Source organism: Suricata suricatta, chromosome 9, assembly GCF_006229205.1.
Source record: "Suricata suricatta isolate VVHF042 chromosome 9, meerkat_22Aug2017_6uvM2_HiC, whole genome shotgun sequence".
Classification (NCBI taxonomy): Eukaryota; Metazoa; Chordata; class Mammalia; order Carnivora; family Herpestidae; genus Suricata; species Suricata suricatta.
In genome coordinates this window covers 60249723-60273880 of record NC_043708.1, presented here as the reverse complement: position 1 = coordinate 60273880, position 24158 = coordinate 60249723, and the positions used below count along the sequence as shown (strand labels likewise).

The window sequence follows — 24158 nt, the reverse complement described above, 5'->3', positions numbered from 1 at the left end:
AATAGCCATTCATCTTGTTACTTTTCTATTTATACCTTATCTCAATTAATATTCTTGAACATACAATTTTATACAACTGTCTATAACCTAAACAAACTATATAGTTTATTTTTTTTTGTTTATTTATTTATTTTTGAGAGACAGAGAAAGACAGCGAGCAGGGGAGAGTCAGAGAGAGAGGGAGACACAGAATCCAAAGCAGGCTCCAGGCTAGTTGTCAGCACAGAGCCTGACACTGGCCTTGACCCCACAAACCGTGAGATCATGACCTGAGCCAAAGGCAGACACTTAACCAACTGAGCCACCCAGGCACCCCTATTGTTTTTTAAATATTGATACATCGTGTCTGAGACAATGCACACTTCTACGAGCGTGAATGTATTAGTCTTCTATTGCTGTATGATACACTGCCACAAACTTAAAAGCATAAGTTTGTGGTTCCGGAGTACAAGTACATCTTTTCTGTGTCCTCCACTCAGGGTTCCACAAGGTTGAACCAACATTGTGGTTGGGCTGTGTTCTCATCTAGACACTCAACTAGAGAAGAATTCTCTGCCTTGTAGCTGGATGAATGGCTTCTTACTGGCTATCAGCTAGAGGCAGCTCTTAGAGGCCACCCACAGTTCCCTCCACATGGCCCTCTCCATAGTAAGTTCACGGCATGATTCGCTTCTTCTTGGCCAGCAAAAGAATCTCTCTTTCCAGCCTTATAAAATGTAACATCATGGAAGTGACATTTCATCCTCGTGTCACAGAAGCAAATCACATCTCCTACCCACTCTCAAAGGGAGGGAATTCTAGAGAACATAACACCAGGGGCAGAGATGATGGGGCCATCTCAGAATTCTGCTTCCCACAATGAGGGTACCCAGCTCCCCCTACCAGTCCTAGGCTATCAACCTCTGCCAATCTCACAGGTAACAAAAAAAAAAAAAAAAAAAAAATTGCCAATGGGCAGATAACAAAAGATACCTTGTTTAAACTGGCATTCTTTACCAGTGAAGCGAAATACCTTTTTATATCTTTACTAGCTATCTCATTTCTTCTTTTGTGACATGTTTATGCTCTTTGCCCAGTTTTTATTGAAATGTTAGTACAAATCAACACTCTCTTATCCACAATCGGCCCCCCAAAAAGAAAAAAAAAACCCTGAGAATCTTAAATTGGTTACAATCCATTTGGTAGCAAAATCTGGCTTGATCTGAACTCAGTACCAACAAAACCTTTTCTGGAATGATGCAAAACGATTATTACAGATTTGTTTATCTTGCTTAGTGTGATTATTCATATGTTTCAATGCAGAACTAAAATGTATTTGATTAACCACATACTGCCCTGGGCCTCACTGGGCTGATAAATAATGTATAATATCATTTACCTTTCTAAACACCCCTAAAAATGAAATACTTATAGTCCCAGGGGTTTTTGATAAGGGGTTATAGAACTCTGTTTCTTACTGATTTCCAAAATGTTTTTGTAGATTAGGAAAGTAAACCCTTTTTCATAGATTTTGCAGTTTTCCCCCTTTTGGTCATATTCCAATCTAGTTCTAATCTAGTACCATAGATATTTAAATTTCTAATTAATTATGTTATTGCAAAAAAATGCAAATATAGATTGTAACAGTGATTCTTAATCCCTTCAAGTCAAAGATGACCTTGGAAATCTGATTAAAGTGATGGGAAAGCTCCTTTAAAAAAATTACATATAATTTGGCATCTAATTTCAGGAGATTGAATAGGCTTAGGCACCAGATTATGAACCTCTGCTTTCTATGCTCTTCCCAAGAACTTTCATCCTTTCCAAGGGATGTTCTTTTTCAATTATCACCTAGCCAGAACTAGCAAATATATACATGATACATATCCAAATCTCTATTTGTAATTGATACCTATATGTAGCTTCAGCACAGATCTATTTTTCATTATCATATCTCCATATTCACCAGATTACAAAATATCTCCACTCAAATATTTCACTAACCGCAAACTCAACATATCAAAAACTGAAATAATTTTATCCTATGCCAAACTTGTTCATCTTTTGAATTATTAATGATTGGGCCCGTAACCATTCAACCGAGTCAGCCCCAAATCAGGTCAGCAACCATGACGTCCATCTCTCCTCTAATTTTATCTCTTCTCAAATTGGTATCTCTCAATTTCATTGACTTCTCATCTCCACTGCAACAAACTTAGTTTTGATCACCATGCATTGCCTGAATTATTCTAATGGCCTCCTAAATAGTTTTCCCACCAGAGTCTTTATTATTCCCTTCAACATCTGCAACCAGGGTAACCTGTCCAAAATGCAAATCTGATATCACTCCCTCACTTAAAACTTTTCAATCACTCCCCCACTGCTCTAGGGATAAAGTCCATACTCCTTAATATGGCTTACAAAGTCCTTTACAATCTACAACCCACTTAATTCCTGCATGATCACCCTATATCTGACCCTCCCCCCCCCAGTCGGTGTATTAGTGAATGTCACCATTTACCAAGCTGCTCAAGACAGAAGCCTGGACGCTCTCCTTCCCCTCACCTTTTATATCTAATTAATCACCATATCCTGTGGTTTCTACCTCCAGTGCCACCACCTTGGTCCATGTTACCATATTTTTCTAACCATCTACTAACCTCGCCTTCTCTCATTGAGAGAATATTGAGAGAGATGGTTCTCACACATAACCTGACCAACTAGCCTTAATCATCTTTCTCCTTAAAGAAACTGAAGTCAGGGTAGCAGTAAAGGGATGGCATAAACACAGACAGGGAGCCATCAAAATCCTCGGGGAGAAAGCAGGCAAAAACCTCTTTGACCTTGGCAACTTCTTACTCAATATACATCTCTGGAGGCAAGGGAAACAAAAGCAAAAATGAACTACTGGGACCTCATCAAATAAAAAGCTTCTGCACAGCAAAGGAAACAATCAGCAAAACTAAAAGCCAACCAGTGGAATGGGAGAAGATATTTGCAAGCAACATATCAAATAAAGGGTTGGTATCCAAAATCTATAGAGAACTTATCAAACTCAACACCCAAAAAACAAATAATCCAGTGAAGAAATGGGCTAAAGACATGAATAGACATTTCTCCAAAACAACATCCAGATGACCAATAGACACATGAATAGATGTTCAACACCACTCATCATCAGGGAAATACAAATTAAAACCTCACTGAGATTCCACCTCATACACACTAGTCAGAGTGGCTAAAATGAACAACTCAGGAAACAACAGATGCTGGCGAGGATGCAGAGAAAGGGAAACACTCTTGCACTGTTGATGGGAATACAAACTGGTACAGGCGCTCTGGACAACCGTGTGGAGGTTCCTCAAAAAATTAAAAATAGAACTACCCTACAAACCAGCAATTGCACTACTAGGTATTTATCCAAGGGATACAGGTATCCTGTTTCAAAGGGACACATGCACCCCAATGTTCATAGCAGCACTATCAACAATAGCCGAAGTACGGAAAGAGCCCAAATGTCCATCAACGGATGAATGGATAAAGAAAATGTGGTGTGTGTGTGTGTATATAAGTGAAATTAGTTGGAGAAAGACAAATATCATATGACTTCACTTATAGAAGGACTTTAAGATACAAAACAGGTGAACATGAGGGAAGGGAAGCCAAAATAGTATAAAAACAGGGAGGGGGACAAAACATAAGGCACTCTTAAATATGAAGAACAAACAGAGGGTTACTAGGAGGGTTTTGGAAGGGGGAGGGGCTAAATGAGTTAGCGGCATTAAGTAGTCTACTCCTGAGATCATTGTTGCACCATACGCTAACTTGGATGTAAATCAAAAAATAAAATAAAAGTAAAAATAAAAATAAATTTTTAAAAATTAAAAATTAAAAAAAGTGCAGGGAGAAGGGTGCACAGAGCAAGAGCAGCTCTAAGCCAATAAGAAAGGCTTTGCATTCAATTTTAGCGGCCGATCACTCATGGCACACCTGAAGGAACTTCTAATGTTTGCAGGTCTGCATTAAATAACATGCCTCTCGGGGTGCCTGGGTGGCTCAGTAGGTTAAGCATCCAACTTTGGCTCAGGGCATGAACTTGCAGTTTGTAGTTTCGAGCCCCACATCGGGCTGTGTGCTGACAGCTCAGAGCCTAGAGCCTGCTTCGGATTCTGTACCTCCCTTTCTCTCTGTTTCTCTCTCTCTCAAAAATAAATAAGGATTTTTTTTAAATTTTAAAATAAATACATAAATAACATGCCTCTCACTGCTGATGCCATTTATTTCAGTTTTTGAGAATCTTTTGCTTAGCAGCCACAGCCACACTGACTTTAGAGTTGTCCCATTATCTTAAGATTCCTTCTTCCACCTGCCAGAGGAGAGTGACCAAAAACTAGGGCACCCTTTAGGCAGCTTGTTTCAATCCTACCTCTCACTGCTCAGCCTCTAATTGTTAATTAACAAGCAGGATACCGGGGGACCTCATTCCCATAACCCACCCAATACCTGGGAAAGAGCATTTACTACTGGATCACAGGGAATTGCCTCAATCTTCAGTCTGGCCTGCAGGCCATTACCCTTCCTCTTCCGGAAGACCATGTCTCTGTTGGTCTCACATCTTCATCTCCAAAACTCAAGAACGCTGAAGCATCTGAGACTTTACCCTCCTTGCAGGCTAACAAGTTAGTCTGGCACAGTTTTGTGGGTCCCGGCAGAAGACTTGAGTTTCTAGGGTTGGACACAAAAGACTTTATTACTCACAGCAATAGCCAAAGTATCATTGTCTTGCTCTGGCTCCCAAGTTCCAATTCCAACAGAACAATGAAAGGAAAGGCCAGGTGCTATGTATACATGCAGAGGGTTGCATTATAGGGAGGAACGCTGAACATAGGGAACCCAAATCTTCCATAGTGTCCTTTGCCCCAGAAAGCACACTATGTATTGTATTTTAACCAAGTTTACATTTCTTTTTGCTTTTCTATCTTCTAAGGCTCTAAGTAATTTTTTCTTTGTTCCAGAGGAAGACATTATCTCTGTTCTATCTTCTATCATACAAGCATCCTTGAAAAATATTCCAGAATAAAGGCAGTCCATACCTCTGCCTGGAAGACATACAGAAATGTAAGAAACTCATGGAGACTGTCTAATAAGTACCTTCTTGTAAACAGATAAAATAGAATGATTTCCCAATTCATTATTTACTAATAAATAGACCAGACTTGCTTCAGTTGGTGGAGAGAATACTTCCCTGATTACCTCTCAATGGACCTGTTTCTATTTCTTTCTGGCTCGCTTCAAGATTCTCTGTAAAGCTAAACTTCTCTTTCATCTATCTCACGGGCCAATGTAGTCATGTAAATTGTAATAATCACCAGCTACACAACAGCAATTTAATGGATTTTGGAGAAGAGCAAGGATGAATTAAAGATTCCTGAGTAGAGGGCTGGGTATAAGTCATCTATATACCCATCTAAACGAGCAATTTTCAACCTTCCCTGTCCTCAACTCACCAGAGATACAGATATTAGACATCCATTTGTCAATGGTTCTCTATGGGGTGGCAGGCGGGTGATGCTAAATTTGAGCATTAATTGAACAAACCCAAAGTTAAATCCTCATATTCATCAATTTGAGACAGTATGAGTAATGAAACTAAATAATTACATATTACCTTTACCATCCCTATTTAATAGTGATGATATAAATGAACTTTCTGAAAACACTAAACTTTTATCTCTTAGTCCATACCGCTAGGCTAGAAAACACTTCAAAAGTCTAGTCTTTAAAATTGGGAGCCAAAAATACTTACATTTTTAAAAATAGCAACTAGCATGTGAGGCATATTAAAATGTCTAGTTTTGTTTAGTTGCCCTTACTTTTATGTTGAGAAACATTTTCAGATATATTTACTGATTACTTGTCCACAACAATCAATTCAGAAATATAAATACTAGGTCAATATTCAACAATCGGGGGAAAAAACATACTGGTCCATCAGCTGATTTTTCTTTGAATTTAATGAGTTTACATCAAAAAATTAGGTAGTCATTTTACATTTAAGGAATAAAAATCTTTAAAAAAAAAATACAAAGAGTGAAAGGATTTTAACCAAGTTTACATTTCTTTTTGCTGTAGTTTTTAACAATTCATTTCATCATATCTTATTGCAATGTGCAAATGCATCTGCAGCACCCAGTACAATCAGGAAACTAAATTTAAGGAAGTACATTGTTAATAATAACCCTCAGAGGAACTGATTTACTTTCTAATAAAAACTCTATGGTATATAAGCATTACATAATAATGCTATTAATGTTATTTAATATGTTTGTCACAAGAATCATCACCAAAGTTTTCTGGAAATGAGTCCACATAAAAATTAAATATTTAAAAGGTGAAATGTTCCTTATTTTAACTTTAGCAAGATCTTTCTTTTTAATTATTAAGAAATACTTGAATAATTTTAAAGCAAAAGCTGTTAAGAGTAGAGTCTAGATAGCTAAAACTGTACTCCTGAGTTCAAACTTACAGATTAAGTCTTTTGTAAATAGTTCTCAATAAAATATCCTCCCTCCCCATACCCCTGCCCCAAATCTTGTATTGTTTCTTACAAAACTTTGGTCAAGAGTAGAAATATATCCAGGCAGATGTATATGCCATACAATAGCAAGAACAGTAAAGCCCAACTAAAGACTTTGGGTTTTAGAAAAGAAGGCAATTAAAATGTACTCAAAGTTACATTAAGAAAAGCTTCCACAGGGTAATATTGAAACAGTCACAAAGGTTAAGAAAATACTGATATCAAAGTACAAATGACTACAATGTTAAAATACACAAAAACTACTATACAAGAGCCTCTTTTAAAATTAAAAATAAAGAACACAACACATGAGTCAGGATTATTTTCCTGTTCTACTCATGAATTTTAGTCTTTATATTCATAGGGTTGGTTATGTTGACATCTAGTAGAGTTTCATAGGACATCTGTTGAAGTTTCATCCCAACTTCAGAGGGTGGATCTTCCCCCAAGGAACTGCTCAATTCTGGTCACATCTTGGTCATTGTACAAGTTCAAAGTAGTGCAAGATCGCCATGATGTGCTGAGGCATGAAGACGTAGCCTGTGTACAAAGCCATCCCCACGATGGAAACCAGCATGGAATCTGAGTTGTAGTTAAGGAAACAATTTCTTCTTCTTAATTTATTCAAAAGTTAAGTTCCAAAAGTTTCTCACCTGTTTTATGTTGAAGTGCCCATTCACTCGCTTAATGGTTTCTCATATATGTCAAGAACTACCATTCTAGCCACTAATATTAACGGCGCCTGGCACTATTCTAAGTTTTGTAGCTCACTTCATCTTCACTCTCACCCTCCAAATTAGGTATTGTTATTCCCATTATGCTTCAAAACATCAGACTGCTTCAAATAAAGCAGAAAGTGACACTGTTCAACCTAAGAAACAGAAATGTATAAGAATAAGGTTGTATTTCATGACTTCAAATGGTCAATCAATATCAGTGATAAGAATGTCTGATCCTGGGGCACCTGGGTGACTCAGTCGGTCAAGCATCCGACTTCGGCTCAGGTCATGATCTCACGGTTCATGGGTTCGAGCCCCGGGTCGGGCTCTGTGCTGACAGCTAGCTCAGAGCCTGGAGCCTGCTTCAGATTCTGTGTCTCCCTCTCTCTCTGACCCTCCCCTGCTCATGCAGTATCTCTCTCTCTCTCTCTCTCTCTCAAATAAATAAAAACAATTAAAAAAAAAAAAAGAATGATCCAAGAATTTTAGAATTACTTAGACTATTTGGCTAAAAGTGCTGGCTTTAGAGCCTCAGCTAAGATCAATCATATACCTAGCAACATATAAGCTGACAGAACCAGCTACTGTTAAACATTTATTATCAGTATCACTAAACTATGCAACGTCCTATAAAAGTCATCTTGATAACCGAAACAATAAATGTCTGTACTGCATTCCTTTCTCCACATTCCAAAGGCTCTGAACTGGTATACGTGCCAATCAACAAGGGGCCCTCCTCCAGGACCACACAAGATACTGCTAACAAAAATTATGTCAAATCTAAGGGCTTTTTTATTTGCTCTCACGTAACCATGTTAAAAGGAATAACTGCTTCTGAACTGGGACCACATTTTATGAATTCATTCATTCATATTCTCTCTCTACCCTGCCTCCACTCCTGTCTTTCATACCTTTCAGTTCTACATACTACTAGTTCTATAATACCTTACATTCTTGCACAGAAAGATAGGGTTTAAATAAACAACTGCTTACCTAGCAACTAATATTTGTATAACAGTTCAGTTGACAAAACTTCTTTTATATATTATCTTGCTTGCTCTAATAGCTTTCCTGTGAAATGTTTATCCTAACTGTCACTCATCAGAGCCTGACAAAACACTGAGTGACTTATCCAGGGCCCTACAAGAAGCTGTCTTTTGGAGCACCTGGTGGCTCAGTCGATTAAGCGTCCGACTTCGGCTCAGGTCATGATCTCACAGTTTGTGAGTTCAAGCCCCACATTGGGCTCTGTGCTGACAGCTCAGAGCCTGAAGCCTGCTTCAGATTTTGTGTCTCCTCTCTCTGTCCGTCCCCTACTTGCACTCTGTCTCTCAAAAACTGAATAAACATTAAAAAAAAATTTTTTAAGCTGTCTTTTGACCCGGAGCATAAACTGAAGCTATCTGACTCAAACTCTACATTCATTCTCCTCACCCAGTAAACATGGATGGAGGTCTCCCATAATCATTTTTTAAATTTACTTTTTAGCCTCCTTTAATCCAGTTCTTTCTTAAACTATCACTTTCTATGTACCCTTTCTTTTTAAAAAATGCTTACTGCTTTCATATCACACACACAACCAAATAAATTCTACCCCTATAGGCTACAGACACTGTTCTCAGGTCACCACTGGCCACCTAGCAAATCCAATGGCTATTCGAATGGACAGTTTCAGTCCTTCCTCTTCAAAACTCTTCCCACTCTGAGCTAAGAAGGTACTTTCTCTAGAACTCTCCTCACATCTCTCACCATTTTCCTGTGTCACTGGCTCTTTTTCCCTATCTGTCCCTCATATGTAAAATAGAGTGAATTTTGTGCTTTTCTCCCAAACATCCACCCCACTGCTCCTCTTAGTAGAGGATGCTCTCTGGATGGGCCTCACCTTTCCCATCTCCAGCCCTGACTGATCTTAACCAATTAGAAAACCCATCTCGGGCATGGAGGAGGGCACTTGTTGGGATGAGCACTGGGTGTTATATGGAAACCAACTTGACAATAAACTATAAAAGAAAAAAAAAAAAAGAAAACTCATCTCTTTGGGGCACCTGGGTGGCTCAGTAGGTTAGCTGTCCAACTCTTGATTTTGGCTCAGGTCATGATCCCATGGTTCCTGGGATCGAGCTCCATATAGGGTTCTGCGTTGATAGCACAGAGCCTGCTGGGGATTCTCTCTCTCCCTCTCTCTCTCTCTGTCCCTACTCTGCTCTCACATGGGTTCATGCCCTCTCTCTTTTTCTTTTTCTCTCTCTCAAAATAAATATACGTTAAAAAAAGAAATTATCTTTGTAATAATTCCCACTCTCAAAACTGATCAACCAGCTCAAAGTTTAGGACTTCTACTAGAAATTAAGGAACACAGGTATTCTTTCTCTTTCTTTCTTTTTCTCTCTCTCTCCCTCCCTCCCTCTCCCTCTCCTTCTAAAATATGCAGTTTGTTGGAAACACAGGAGTCACTTTACCTCCATGAGGAAAGCAAAATTCACAACCAAGTTGACACATGAAGGTGGTGCAACAAAAATAACCACAGAAAAATGGAGCCAGAAACTTCATCAAAACACCTGAACCTTAACCTCACCAGTGGATTTTTAGATAGAGAAGCCAATAAAGTCTCTATTCTTGAACAAGTTGTAAAATGTCTGTTATACTTGTAGCTGAAAGCATTCTACATGACAAAACGGAATCCCCAATGTTTTGTCGTGGGCCCTACAAACTCTTATGGCCTAAGCAAACACCTTAATATTGCTGACCTGAACCCACCTTCTGTACTGCAGATGAGGATTTCCTACAACTTAATAAGCATTTTCGCCTCTGACACTCCTGAGGAGTACTTCTAAGTTCAACAGAGCCAAAACTGAACCCATTAACTTTCTCCAAAACTACCTCTTGCTAAGAGTCTGTCTTATCTTTTTAATTATTTGAAACAGTTGATATAACTATTAACAATTTGCCTAGTCACTAAATCCAGAAATTTGATTCCTCCTCCCCAGATTCAAATTATCTAAGACTTCTCAGTTCTTCCCAACCCCTACAAATGACTTTTATATCTCGTGTTCCCCTACCTTAATCAATAATAAATGACGGAGGTATTTATCATTCCTTAATCATGTGAAAGCTCCCATTGTAGGTCTTCTACTTTCCATGCCACTTTTTACTAACATGATCCTTTCAAAATACATTGGGCTTTCGGGGATCCTGAGTGGCTCAGTCAGTTAAGTGTCTGACTTCAGCTCAGGTCAGGATCTCATGATTTGTGAGTTTGGGCCCACTGTCGGGCTCTGTGCTGTCAGCACAGACAGGCTTCCCACTGTTACAGGACAGCACTTGTAATTGTAAGCCAAAACATCCAAGGACCTTTCCAATCTAGTCCAAAGTACCTGTCTTAGGTTGGAACCCATAGAAGTAGACAGAAATTGAGAGACTGGGACAGGGATTCTTGTACAAGTTATTCCTGAGGGAGTTTTAGCAAAAAAAGGAGTGAGTAGAGCAGAACAGAGCAGGGAGAAAAAGCTAAGTAGGTTCAGGGGCTCAGCTCCCACAGGATGCTCTGGAGCCTGAATTATACCACATGTTGGTTTTGCTTTGAGGTGAGAGGCTTTTTCGTGTTCCTTTGTCTGTTCAATCATTGGCTGCAGAACTGGGTGAGAAAAACCCACCTGGGTAAGACAGCTGCCTTGACCAAGGCCAATACTCTGAAGAATGGGACAGATAGAAGGGATGAGCAGACAGTGGAGGGGCTGAGGTGAAAGCCAAGAGCACCACCTACTATACTACTTTTCCCTTGTACCTTCCAACACTGCAAATACCTCCCGACAAACATATCCTACTCACAGCCATATTATGTGAGTCTTGGAAAACAATGCTCTATATTTTCATACTGCTCTGCTTCTGCTTATGGTTCAATAATAAGAGGAGTAAGGATAATAGTAGTAGTAGTAGCAGCTTTCATTCTGTGAATGTCTAGTGTGTGGCCAACACTGTGTTAAATACTCCAGCAAGTTAAGTAACCCTGAATCTCAAAATCAGAGGAAGCAATGGAGCCAATTCCAAACCAAGTCAGTCACACTCCAGGAATCTGTGTTCTTAACTACTATGCATACCTTCGTATATATGAAAAATCCTACTCCGTCTAGTAAAACCCAATCAATTCTGAGAGCTCACATAGTTACCACTTTCATTCAAGGCCCTCTCTAGCATTCATTTTTTCCCATTCTTACTCCCAACCTCCTGGCCCTACTGCTCATAAATCTCTTTATTCATATAATTCAGCACTTTATCACTTGACTTAACTTTTTTTAAATGTATTTATCCCATCCAGATTATCAACTCCTTGAGCACAGAAACAATTTCTTACTATTTTTGTATCTCCAACATCTAACTTAACACATGCTCAATAAATTTTTGATGAATAATGAAATTATTCAAGAAACATCATTTGATTCTAGATTAATTGTGGTCCTTTCTACACATTCCACACATTACTGTGATGAAAAACTTTATGGTGAGTACAGAAAAAATAAAAGTCTATTTCTAGGCAACAGCATATTTTCAAAATGTTTTTTTAGATTTTTTTATTTAAGTGCATTAAGTGTACATACCAAGTAAAGGAAATGGTACAGTAAAGACCTTCAGGTCACTGGCTCATATTCAGTTAAGTAGGAAATGATTACTAAAAACAGTCATTTGGATGATTATATTACATACTCTTTATAATATAAATTTAATTATAATTCTTTAATTTAATATGGAGAATATATTGGTTAAGAAGCAAGCATAAACTACCTTAACAGGTTGTTCTATTATAAGAAAAGAACCTGAAACTTAAACTCATTTGTAAACACTAAAGTGTCAATATTTTAAATTCTTCTATGCATGTAAATATATGTTTTGCAGGGCACGTGGGTGGCTCAGTTAGTTAAGTGTCCAACTTCGGCTCAGGTTCTCACAGTTCAGTGAGTTTGAGCCCCGCATCAGCCTCTGAGCTGACAGTGCAGAGCCTGCCCAAATCCTGTCTCCCTCTCTCTGTCCCTGCCCCGCTTGTGCTCTCGCTCTCTCTCAAATTTTATGTTTTGCAAATGAAATAAGAACTTCCCAAACTTGAAAAGGTTTTTTGCCTGATTAAAACATAAGATACTAGAGTTCATGACTGTATATAGCATTATGCTGGGATACATATACATATGGAGTAAAAGCAGTAGGAAATAAGTGATTATGTATGCTAAATTCAGGATGGTTATTTGGTGAGGCAAAATGAGGAGAGGAAGAAGGGAGAAGCAACTTAGAAGGGGCATAAATGGAGCTTTGAATGTATTAGTAATGTTTTTCTTCACCTAGTTGGTAGTATATGCACATTCACTATATTATTTACGGAGTATGCCTGAATAGTCTATAACTTTTTTATACCTAATATATAATTTATTACATGTCACTCTCACCTCTGAACACCATAGATGGATAAGCCATAGGCATGCTTATAATTACATGAGAAGGATCTGTATGGCTACAATATTGTCAACCCCAAATTTTACTTCTGTCACAATTACATTAATACTGACAGACAATACATGAATATAACAAATGATCTTTAGTCTTCAAATTTAAAACCCATTTGATCACTTTTCACATACTGAAAATTTCATCATTAGTCTACCATGTATACAATTTACAATAAATTACTTCTTTTAGGTGTACAAATAGAAATGGCATCAGTGATAGTTACCTACATTCCTTTATTTTTTTTTTCTTTTATAGTTTATTGTCATGTTGGTTTCCATATAACACCCAGGGCATGCCCTCCTCCATGCCCATCACCTCCCTTCCCCTTTGCCACACCGCCATCAGTCCTCAGTTTGAAATCAGTATTCAAGAATCTTTCATGGTTTGCCTCCCTCCCTCTCCCAAACTATTTAACTATTTTCCCTTTCCCCTCCCCCATGTCAATAACTTTTTCAAATAAGAACAATAAAGGAAAATGAAGCTACTTATAGTACTGGACTAAAAACTCTTCTGTGTGAAGGATTTGCCTCCCTTACAAAATCTGAGTTAAACATCATTGGGTCTACTTTGTTACTAGGAAATAAACAGAAAGTCTTAGCTCTCAGAAACAGAACAAACAATTCTCAATTCTGGCCAAGATAAACAGAAAAGTACTGAAAGTGACTTGAGGCTAGATGCAAAAATGCCAATTGATAACCTGCTCAAAGAACTACTTAATTAAAAAAAAAAAAAACCTTAATCTAACCTTTTGCTCATAGCCACTTATTAAATTTAACCTTTATCCTGCGTCTCCCCCCAAAAAATGTTTCTATATTCTGAGCCTATTTCTAATTATTTCCAGAATCAAAGTAACTAAATAAGCTTCAACAGTAAGTGTTCTATACAATTAAATGTCAAAATTATTCCCAAAAATTATCTTAAAGCTCTCAAACATAAAATATTTAAAACCAACTTAACTAAACAATGACTATACAACTCACACTAGGTGAATAAGTAGACAATGGGACCATGAGGAACTTCTATGACCCTTAATAATCACCTTGCAAAAAAAAAATGCAGAAAGAAGACCCCTTTTATGAGTAGCTTTCTACAAATGCCAATTTAAGCAATGTAGTTCAAATAGCTCCAGTGTAACTGAGCTGAATATTCCCTGAGATTATGCTTGACATCATTTAAAATAGTAGTTTTACTGATGCACTGGTTTTATTGTGACATTTGCAAGACTAGGGAAGGTGTGACATTCATCTCCTTAGAAGTGTCCTCACCGAGAATACACTACCTATAATTTGCTATCTGGTATTTGATAGGATTTCTCAATCCATCGCATTTTTTAATACACCTCTCAAAGTTTAAAGTATACTCTACACACCGTGAGGTACAAAAAATGAGTTCTGGAAACACCATGATACTGGAGGAAATCTAGGTGTGAGCTGTGACTCTGCCAATTCCTGATTGTGTCAAAAACTCTCTGATCACCAGTCTCCTTATCTATAAAATAAGGACACACATCACCTACCTTTAAGGGTTCACAGGAGAATTTTGAATCAAATCTATTCTGCAAACAAAAGGCAATATAAACCTTATTAAAACTATTATTTGAGGGACGCCTGGGTGGCTCAGTCAATTAAGTATCTGACTTCAGCTCAGGTCATGATCTCACATTTGTGGGTCCGAACCCTACATTGGGTTCTGTGCTGACAGCTCAGAGCCTGGAGCCTGTTTCAGATCCTTTTGTCTCCCTCTTTTTCCGTCCCTCCCCTACTCACACTGTGTGTGTGTCTCTCTCTCCTTCTCGCTCTCAAAAATAAAAATTTTTTAAACCTACTGTTTGAGGGCTTAAGCATTTAACATCATGACTCAGACAATGTTTGGGAATGGCCCAAGGTCACCCTCCTACTAATTTGTTATTAATTTATAGTACAATACTGGGACATCACAATCCCTCTGGAATGGGGTTTTTTCTCCATAAAATGAGGCCACTTCCTAAATTAACATCCTAGGATCCCTCTTGCATGAAGCGGGCACTCAATCACCCTTAGTGTAATCTGTTTCACACACACAGAGGAAAAAATGTAAATAATCAATGTTTTACAACACGCATACATTGGAAGACAATACTCAAGATGACAGAATCTATCTACCAAACCCTTACTGTTGTCTAAATAATATACATACCAATAATAGTACCCAAATTAACTGAGTTGATGACATCCTAGAGGGAGCTATATGATTCAAGAAGTATAGAATAAAGTTAGCAAAATCTAGAACAACAAAAAAAACCCTCAAAAACTAAAAAAAAAAAAAAAAAAGCTTTGTATGTTTATAACTGCCTCCACCACTGAGTTTTAAGTGCTTAAGAGCAAGAGCACGCCGGCTGAGCTGCTCCTTTGCTTGCAGCTGTAGCGCTCTGCTAGATAAAGCAGGTACTTCATAAATCATTCAGGGACTGAGCAGATAATGTGCCAGGATATGTGCAGGCGCTGAAGATAAATGTTTGTTCAAGGACTGAATGAACAATCAGAGGTTATTTATAACCCGAATATAACATAAATATTTTATGGGTTTGAAATTTTTTATGGATTTAAAAGCAAATAGATGCGAAACCATATAGCTGTATGTTGTCTGCTCTTTCTTTAACAGGGATCCCCACCTAGTCATCAGCTGATAAGTTTCCAGCTAGATAGGAAAAAATAAAGATTTCTTTTGCCTGTTAAAGGGCCACAACCAACCCTTTTCCCAAAGACTTAAAAAAAAAAAAAAAAAAACTGGTAACAAAGAGAGGAAATGCTTTAAAGATTGAGTACAGCAGAAGCCAGACCACAGCAACTAACACTTTCTGTCCCAACCAGTAACTGCACCATCACCGCCTACCTTAGTAATTATTCACAAGACTTTGGAGAAATCAAAAGTGGTTTCTCACTGGGAAAAGGCCAGGGACCTCTGTTCCAGCAGGCACAACTCCTACCTCTTCACCAACCTAAATAATTTCAATGCACTGATCCTTGCCATTTGCAACATGGATAGAGCTAAGAGAAATAAGCCAATCGGAGAAAGACAAATACCATATGATATCATTCACATGTGTAATTTAAGAAACAAAACAAACAAGCAAAGGAGAGGGGGGAAAAAAAGAAGAGAGAAACAAACCAAAAAACAGACTCATAACTATAGAGACCAAACTGATGGTCAGCAGAGGGGAGGTGGGAGAAGTGAAATAGGTGATGGGGATGAAGAGCACACTTATCATGATGAGCACTGAGTAATGTATAGAATTACTGATTCACTCTATTGTACACCAAAAACTCATATAACACTGCACATTAACTATACTCAAATCTAAATTAAAAATTAGTTTAAAAAAACCTGGGAATCATCACCAAGAGAAAAATATTAAGAAAGTATATTTTTACAAACATATCAACTATCTCTGGATACTTTTCTGGTTGCCTTAAAATAAAAGCAAGTAGAAGACACTGATACTGTTACAGTCCTGTGTATGTTAGCCAATTTGATATTCACAGGTCACAATAAAGGCCATCACATTAGCATCAGAAGTTAGTATTTAGCAAGCAAAACACATCCTCTGAACTTTCTGTAGTGTGATTACACCAAAGGATGGACATTGATTTTAGAAACTGCGACTTGATGACAAACTCTTTAAAAACTAAAACAAAAAAGCATGCTGCTGAAACCGACAACAATCATGTTCAACTCTGAAGTCCTGGAAATGGTTTACAGCCCTGAACCCGGAGACACCCAGGCTCTGTATCACTGTGCACCTTTATAATTACAGCTTCTATTAACTTCATGCAGATTTAAAGTCCCAGGATCAAGGGGACAAACACTCCCAGTCTGCTCGGAAATATAACCTGTTCCACTGTGACAAATTCCTGGAACACCAGCTAGTTCACACATGACTGGTTTAACAGAGGAGCTGCATTGTTTTGTATGAGATTTTTGATAAATTAGGGGAGCCAGATTAGTGGGAGAATAATTATAACCTTCAGCAAGAAACATCCTTTAGCTCAGCTGCTGCACAGACAGGAATCCTTTGAGCCCTATTTTAAGAAAATTAAAAGTTAGTATCTGCACCCAGGCTCCCTCTCCAGAAAGGCACACCTCCAGGCTAGCACAATCATTAGCTAGTGGCAGGTTGAATGGACTCCTGTACCTCTTCAATGGCAGCCCACACCATCTACACTACTTAGCATTTCCAGTCAATTCTGCCCATGCATTTTTAATGTCCTCTGAGGCAGCCTCCAGCCTGCCTGCGTGGCCTATCCAAGTTAACCCCTCAAGATGCCAATTATGGTTTTAGTTAGTGCTTGCTTACTAAGTTGTATAGTTTTTGAGTGGTTTGCTATAATACTATTCTCCCATAAACTCTATAATTTGAGATTTTTTTCAGGAACACCTGACATGTGATGGCCACAATTCTGTTATTAGTAGTAATTCTACTTTTCTTTTTTTGTTTGTTTGTTTGTTTGTTTTATTTCTTTTGAGAGACAGAGTATGAGTGGAGGAGGGGCAGAGAGAGGGGGAGACACAGACTCTGAAGCAGGCTCTAGGCTCTGAGCTGTCAGCACAGAGCCTGACATGGGGCTCGAACCCATGAGCAGTGAGGTCATGACCTGAGCCGAAGTCAGATGCTCAACGGACTGAGAATTAGAAAAGTAATTCTACTTTTCATAGCTATTGATAGTAAATGCTATCTTTCTATCATTTCATAAATACTATATTTTAAGCATTCCAATTTATGAAAAGTATATATGCTCTATTAAGTAGATCTTATGGAACATATAGTTTTATTTATTAAATTTGAGCATTGGGTTTTTTGTTGTTTTTTAGCAAGGGAATCCATCTTACCTTTGCTCCTAAGTATCATAAATGTTAAAGCCTAGGAGGTGGGTCACAAAGTCTTTAAGAATTGTAATGGATAGGCATACCTGGCTGGCTCAGTCTGTAGAGCATGTGACTTGGTCTCAGGGTCTTAAGTTCATGTGTGTGTGTATGTACATACACACACATGCGCACGCACATGCACACACACACTTCTTATGTCATACAGTTTTATTCATCTTCCACCTTTCCTAAGAGCTACTAAAGAAAAAATGATAATATACAAAGGAGTATAGATAAGGGATATTCTAATATTTTAACTTAGCCAACCAAGCATCAAGGCAGGGTAAAACAGGCTGGAGCAGTTGTCTTTGAACTAAAGCACAGGAGCCTTGGAGATAGAAGACTTTCCAGAAGGTTAGGATCTGTTGAGAAGGGTCTCTCTCCTAAAGCTGATCTGAGCATTATCCTGATCTGCTTCCCATCCCACTTACAACTTCATTTCTACCACTTTACTTCCTGAATCCTACAATTTTGCATTTCCCCAGGATATAAAATAACTTTGAGGACAGCAAACAAAGGAACAGTAACTAACCTGAGTTGTACTTTATTTCATTTTGATAACCAACTCCTGGCACAGCTACAGGCTTCATCGATCTCTCCATTTAGTAATGTGAATTCAGAGGTGACACAGCATTCCAGCCCGGGCCTGACAGAATGGCTCCTACGAAGGATGGGGAGAGGAAGGGCCTTTCTGCCATCGACGAGGTAGTGACCAGAGAATACAATGTCAGCTCTTAAAAGGGCACCCACGGAGTGGGCTTCAAGAAGCATGCCAAAAGTCTGGAAGGTTGCACTGAAGGAGACAGGAAGTCCAGACATGCACGTGGACGCCAGGCCCCACAGAGCTGTGTGAGTCGGAGGAATGAGGAATGTCCCACAACATACCCGTGTGGTTCTCCAGAAAACACAGGATGAAGATTCACCAAACGAGCATTAATACATTGGTTATCTGTGTACCTGTCACCACTTGCAAACATCTACAGTCAATATGGTTGAGAACTAACCACTGATTGTCAAATAAAGTCATAAAGTTTAAAAAAAAAAAAGATGAGAGAAGAGTAAAAGTGTTTATGCAAGTACGTAAGCGGAAAAATGGTACCGAGCTTTTTCTGACAGAAATTAAAGTTGATTTTGCCTATTTAGCTTCACAATGAGGACTGGCTTTGCCTAAAAGGCTACAGGATATTTTCTATGAGTTGTACAAGAAAAAAAAGTTTTAAGGTCTTAACAAAAATATACAAACATAGGGTCACCTGGGTGGCTCAGTCAGTGGAGTGTCTGACTCTTGATTTGGGTGCAGGTCATGATCCCAGGGTCCTGAGATCGAGGCCCACATCAGGCTTTGAGCTGAGCATGGAGCTTGCTTAGGATTCTCTTTGTCCCTCTGCCCCTCCCCCACTTGCGTTTTCCCTCTAATACACACACACAAAATAATAAAATACATAGGTGAAAAGTAAGGAATTAAATCCATTGTAACTGTTTAAACTTACTATGTTTCAAATGTCAACTTAAATGAACAAGAGAATATCCATTACAACGTGCTTTTTGTTCGTGTAGGGGCTACACAAACAAAAAGTCTAAATACCACTAGGGTGCAGGCTTGAAGTATTAATTTATCAGTTACAATTATTCTCACCTCTCTTCCCACTCTTCAGCTCTCCCTTGTAACAGAGAGCTGCATTCATTTCTACAAAAGGAAGCTCAAAAGAAAATGGCATGAAATATAAAAGACTGAAGATTGTGGGGAAGAAATTCTTTTTCTCCGTAGGTGTGAAGGCAATGTTTGGGCTATTTCAACATTATTCAGAAATCACATTTTGTTTGATGATACCTTGATAAATCTTTCTAAAACGCATTAAACTGATTTACTAAATATCTTTCTAGAAGTAACTTTCTCTGATATTAAGAATTTTGCACAGGGGTTCCTGGGTGGCTCAGTCAGTTAAGTGTCCTACTTCAGCTCAGGTCATGATCTCATGGTTCATGAATTCAAGCCCTGCATTGAGTCTGCTTCAGTCTCGAGCCTCGAGTCTGCTTCAGATTCTGTCTCTCTCTCTACCTCTCGCTGCTTGGGCTCTCTCTCAGAAACAACAAATGAATAAACTTTTTAAAAAGAGCCACCCATGGCATGGCAAAATATACTCCTCCAACACCTCTCCATTGGTTTATAAAAACTTTGATTTCACCAAACCAGGCATTATTAAAAATAGCTTTTTAAAAAATTTTAAGGACACACCTGGGTGGCTCAGTTGGTTAAGCATCTGACTTCAGCTCAGATCATGATCTCTTGGTTCATGAGTTCAAGCCCTGAATTGGTCTCTCTACTGTCAGCACAGAGCCTGGTTCTGATTCTCTGTCCACATCTCCCTCTGTGCCCCTCCCCCACTCATGCTGCTTCTCTCTCTCACAAACATTTAAAAAGGTTTTTTTGCCTAATCCATCAAACCACATGCTGATTTTTACTGGAACTCTATTTAAAGTATCAAAGGATTCTGTACCTACAAACTTTTCTTCAAAAAAGGCACTTGATTAAGAGGAAAGTTCTAATAGAAGGCTCTGGTGAACTGGGGCTTTAATGATAATCCCCTTTGTTGACTAGCGCAGAGGAAACTCTGCCAAAGACAGAGACAGTGATCTAAAGCCCCCCGCCCCCATCAGAAGTGCTGATGCATAGGGGCACATGTGCCCAATGTTTATAGCACCACTTTCAACAATAGCCAAATCATGGAAAGAGCCTAAATGTCCATCAACTGATGAATGGATCCAAAAAATGTGGTTTATCTATACAATGGAATACTACATGGCAATGAGGAAGAATGAAATCTGGCCATTTGTAGCAACGTGGATAGAACTCGAGAGTGTTATGCTACGTGAAATAAGTTAGGCAGAGAAGGACAGATACCGTATGTTTTCACTTATAAATGGAACAGGAGAAACTTAACAGAGGACCAGGGGGAGGGGAAGGGGCACGAATAGGGAGAGGGAGGGAGGCAAACCATGAGAGACTCTTGAATACTGAGAACAAACTGAGGGCTGATGGGGGTGGGGGAAAGGGGAAGGGGGGTGATGGGCATGGAGGAGGGCACTTGTTGGGATGAAGGAAGGAAGGAAGGAAGGTCCCCCCTGGCCAAAATATAGGAGTTTTCTTGGTCAATTTTGTTTTGTTTGTTGTGTTCATTTACAAAAATATGTTACACAGCAAATACACATAAAGAGATACTTAGTGCCTCCAAAAATGGCATGGCAAAATATACTCCTCCAACACCTCTCCATTGGTTTATAAAAACTTTGATTTCACCAAACCAGGCATTATTAAAAATAGCTTACGTGCATTTTCCAGGTTTTCACAGAATACCTCAGGAGAGAGACACAAGACACTGGTAACGTGGGTTGTCCTGAGGTGCCTGGGCAGAAAGAAGACTTTTACCACCTACCTTTTTGGTGCCTTTTGAGTTTTGAATCACGAGGATGTATAAGCTCTTATTATTTACAATTTAAAAGTTAATATTCTAGACTCTCAAATACTTTAGTATATTGAGATGCAAAGAAAAATTCTCAATTCTAGCCGTTAGCATTTAAGGATACGGCAAAAATCTATGAAAATAAATTAATTTAGTTGCTGCTGATGTAGCATAGACCTTAAAATTTGTAAGGTTTTCTCATTATCATGCAAAGCCTGCCTCAATCCAAAATACCTACCTTTGCTTCTACCTTTGCCTCCCCTTACCATCCTTAATCTTTCCCAAACCCTGCAACTAAATAAAACCTTTTCAAACTTAGATTGGATCACTTCTCTCGAAAACCTTCTATGAGGATCCTTTCAACTAAGATTAAAAGCCAAAATCCGGGGCGCCTGGGTGGCTCAGTTGGTTAAGACTCTGACTTTGGCTCAGGTCATGATCCCATGGTACATGGGTTCAAGCCTGGCATTGGGCTCTGTGCTGACAGCTAGCTCAGAGCCTGGAGCCTGCTTCAGATTCTGTGTTTCCCTCTCTCTCTGACCCTCCGCTGCTCGAGCTGTCTCTCTGTCTCTCAAAAATAAATTAAAAACATGTAAAAAAAAAAAAAAAAAAGCCAAAATCCTTTCCATGCTGCCAAGATCTCCATGGACTCTGCCCTCTCCCCCGTGGTCACTCTGCTCCAGCCACACCTGCCTCGGTGATGGCCTTCATACGTGCCACGCAGGCTCTGGACACAGGGACTTGGCCTGGCTGTTCCCCCTGCCAGCTATGCTGTTCCCTTAGATTTCTACCCATCTTAGATTTCTCACTCCATCACTTCCTTTATGTTTTTACTCAAATACTGCTTCTCAGGGAAGCCTCTCCTGATGCCCTCTTTAGAAACAACAACTCCATCCAATGGGCACACTTCTCTTATCCCACTGACCTACTTCTCTGTCTTCCACAATGCTTACCACCTAGCATACTCTATGACTCAACAATTATAAACATTCCACAGGACAGCAGTCTTTGTCGCATTTGCTCAGATGTATCACAAGCACCTAGGCCAGCATCTGGGACAAGGTATGCACGCAGAAGCACCTGGTGAATTAATGAATGACCCTAACCTGCTTTCTCAACTTAACTTCCCACTTCTTCTGCCTTAAAGAGGCCCTGCTCCAGCCTGGCGTACTCGCCATCCCAGCACACCTCTGCACCCCAGGTCACACCTTCTTTCCATCTGGGGGGAAAAAATAAAAACAAAAAAACCAAAGCGCTCAACTACCCCCCCCCCCCGAAAGTTCTCTGAGCACTCTCAGGCCTCCCCCCGCCCCTTTCTTCCTGCCCTGCGTTCAAAGGCACTTTTTGCCCAGCTCACTCTACTGAAATGACCCCACGGTGGATCCATCTGAAAACATGTGTAAATCCTGATTTTTCTTAAAATTTGGCTCTAATTTCCTTGGAGACATCAAGTCCATCTTCTTGGAAACTTACAGAACTCGGTGTATCAATAATGAGGGGGAAAAAGCACTTCTGGGATGTATTTTTTTTTCTTTCAAAATGAAAACAGCTTTGAGCCTCAGGGAGAAATATATGCTTTTATGGCTTATTTTCCTAGTCTATTAAATATTAAAACATCAATGAGAAAACTGTTACAGGATTTGAGTGAGACTCCACTCAAAAGGTATGAGCAGGTCCCCTCATCTCCTGAACTCTTAACCCAATGCCTAGGAGACACTACAGGATCTGACCATCAGACCTCCCCTCCTACTACTGATTCGCCCCTTCACTCTGCCCCGGCCACGCCGGCCACGCCGGTCCCCTGGCTGGCTGTCAAACATGACTGACGAGCTGGTGTTTGGGGGCGTTCATACTTACTGTCCCTTCTGCCTAGCATGCTCATTCCCCTGGAATTCTTCCCCAGCTCAAATCTTTCAAAATGCCCTTCCAGACCAGTCTAGCCAACACTTAAACACACTTCCTCCTACTTTCCTATCCTCTTGTTTTTCTCTAGAACATATATAACAATCTAATAGTCTATACTTATTTATTTAGTGGCATTAGAATAAATATTTTTATCTGTTTTGTTCAGTCATACCCCCACCACCTAAAACAGTAACTGGCAATTAGGAAGTACTTAATTCTTGTGAAGTGCATAAGTCAGCAAACATACAAATTTTACAAATGAATACATGGAACAATGCAAATTTTGTTAACACTTGTTAAATCAAAGAAGTTCTTTCACTCCATAGCATTTTCTACTTTTAATTTGAATTCTCTGCAAGAACTGAATTTTGCTCATCAGAAACAGCCAACCTCCAAAGCTACTCAAATCTGGTTTAAAATCAGGTCTCTTTTACCATTCCCAAATACTTCTGCAATTCCTTTGAAATGACAGATCGATAAACAAGCAAATGTTTCTCAAGCACTGTGTGCCCAGCACTGTGGTTTAGAAAATTTTTTCCTTGAAGAAACACAGATGGTCTTTCAGAGTAAATCTAATTCCTAACATAAACCAAAAACCTGCCCACATTTTGCTTAAAATAAATAGAAGTATAAAATGTCATAGAAACATAAGAAGCCATAGGATGGCAAATATAGCTCAGTGATTACAGAATAAAGCCATTTTTTATCAAAAAAAAAAAAAAGCTAAATAACTTTTACTTACTCTTCAAATTATTTTAACAAGGTATTTTTAATTTTCCCACACCCCTCCTCAACAGCACGGCTACAATGTTATTCAGTGAGACTCTACAGGGAGTGCCTCACTGGTTACAAAATTTGCCTTAGTTACAAAACCTGGTCTTTTCCTTTCCCGCTAATGGCTGCCCATAGGGAAAGGGGGCTTTTGAAATAGGTTAAAACTTCTACTCTGGAGATAGAGCTCAAAGGATTTCAGTCTGCAGGCTCTGCTGTAGTATTCACTGTAATACTACTCTGCCCTCATTCCATTCACTCGACTGTTACCTTTTTATCAGGTGTCAGAGCCCCTTTCCTTGTCTGCACAAGGAAAATGTTCAAGTATTGGTTGACAAACCAAAAGCTAAT

The 24158-nt window shown here is 39.1% G+C and overlaps 1 long non-coding RNA gene across 2 annotated transcripts; it reads right to left on the bottom strand.

Moving 5' to 3' along the window:
- Nucleotides 1-4240: 4240 nt before the first annotated feature.
- Nucleotides 4241-22378, bottom strand: LOC115301644. Of its 2 annotated transcripts, XR_003913209.1 has the most exons (4): nt 21821-22378; nt 20998-21074; nt 18203-18331; nt 4241-4704 (listed from the first exon to the last, which is right to left on the bottom strand). It is a non-coding gene; the product is annotated as an uncharacterized LOC115301644 (long non-coding RNA). The 2 variants fall into 2 exon arrangements; XR_003913210.1 differs by lacking the exon at nt 21821-22378 and having other exon boundaries at nt 20998-21244.
- Nucleotides 22379-24158: the final 1780 nt, after the last annotated feature.